This window comes from Solanum pennellii, chromosome 5, assembly GCF_001406875.1.
Source record: "Solanum pennellii chromosome 5, SPENNV200".
In the NCBI taxonomy this organism is placed as follows: domain Eukaryota; kingdom Viridiplantae; phylum Streptophyta; class Magnoliopsida; order Solanales; family Solanaceae; genus Solanum; species Solanum pennellii.
This window is the reverse complement of record NC_028641.1, coordinates 15,436,927-15,438,439: the sequence shown is the minus strand read 5'-3', so window position 1 is coordinate 15,438,439 and position 1,513 is coordinate 15,436,927.

Here is a 1,513-nt window from a genome sequence, read left to right as displayed (position 1 = left end):
TGCATAACTAAAATATTAAAAAGCAAAATTTCGGAGAGCATAACCATCACTAAAACATCATGCTAATTAATGGTGCCTACACAAAATGGTTGAGAGAGAGTAGTAAACATAACGACACCTATTATAATGATCTTTGAATAACTACTGGAATACATAAACAATAGGTAAAGGAAGAATTAGTTGTCCTATTTTGCATGCTTCAAGAATTCCTAAAGGGACAAGTTAGAATCAAACATAGCTACTTTAAGAGAGAACATACAATGACAAATATAGACCAATGGTAGACATCAATAGGCAAAAATTAATGCTAAGATAGTATCCCTTGAGAGATAATACTATCAAACAGTGACACCAAATCATGACAAAAATAAAGCCAAATGATTTGATTACGTTTCAATTCCAGTGAACAATAAAAAATGACACGTACATTTTCTATTTTTTATAACACTTGAAAGGCGAAAAGGATGAACCAAGGCGTCGATGAATAAGAATAAGAAAAAAAAACATTGCGTAATCTTGAAAGGAGAGAACTAAACTTTTTGGAAATAGACTCGGTGAAATCAAACAGGCGAGATAACATAAAGGAAACAACAACAATGATGTCCAATGTTATAAATAGTGGAAAATACAACACATAGCTCATTATGTCGACATCTCAATTTATCCTTTCAACTTGAGATGAAATGGATGAAACATATAACATTGGGCACCAAACAATAATACAAGTTTTGCTAAACAAGGGCCAAACTAAGATTTATATGATCATTTTGAAAGTTGGTATCAACCATATTAAAAAAAATCAAGACAACAAGACCAACGATGGTTTTGAATCCAACATCCCAAATATTCATACAGGCGCCTCTAAATCATGCTCATATGTGAAAGACAAACCTCTCGGAGCATATAAAATGACCACAATTTTAAAGAAACACGAACAGAGGGATAAATAATAAGAAATGCATTAGACTTTCATGGAAAACAGAACATGTTGTCTAACTAAGAAAATGAGACGAAAAGTATAACATCAAACTTTGAACTATAACAAAGAAAAATCACTGACCACCATGGACCTTCAAACTGATTCTATCCTTTATTAGCTGTTAAAAATGAATCAAAAATATTAACATAAGAAGCTCACACAATCTAGAGTCAAACGAGTAACATATTCGGAATTTAATAGGCTTGAAAAGCAATAGGCATTAACTTTTGAAGTGCAGGAAAACAGGGACAGCAACGAGCAGAGATGGATAGTAATGATCTCCACCAAACAAACAACGACACGGACAGAATCCAAGAAAGGTTTCAAACCAAACACATTAACAATAAAAGCACTTCCTTTCTTTTCCTTGAAGTGTATTTAGTGCGTACTAAAGTATTTTTTTCTCAAACCTTCTTTCTGCCTTGGTAAAAAAAATTTCAGACTACAATTCTCCAATTCAAAAAAAAACCTCCCCCTGATTGAAGAAGAACAGACTATGTATACAGAAAAATTAGGGTTCAGTTTTTTTTTTTT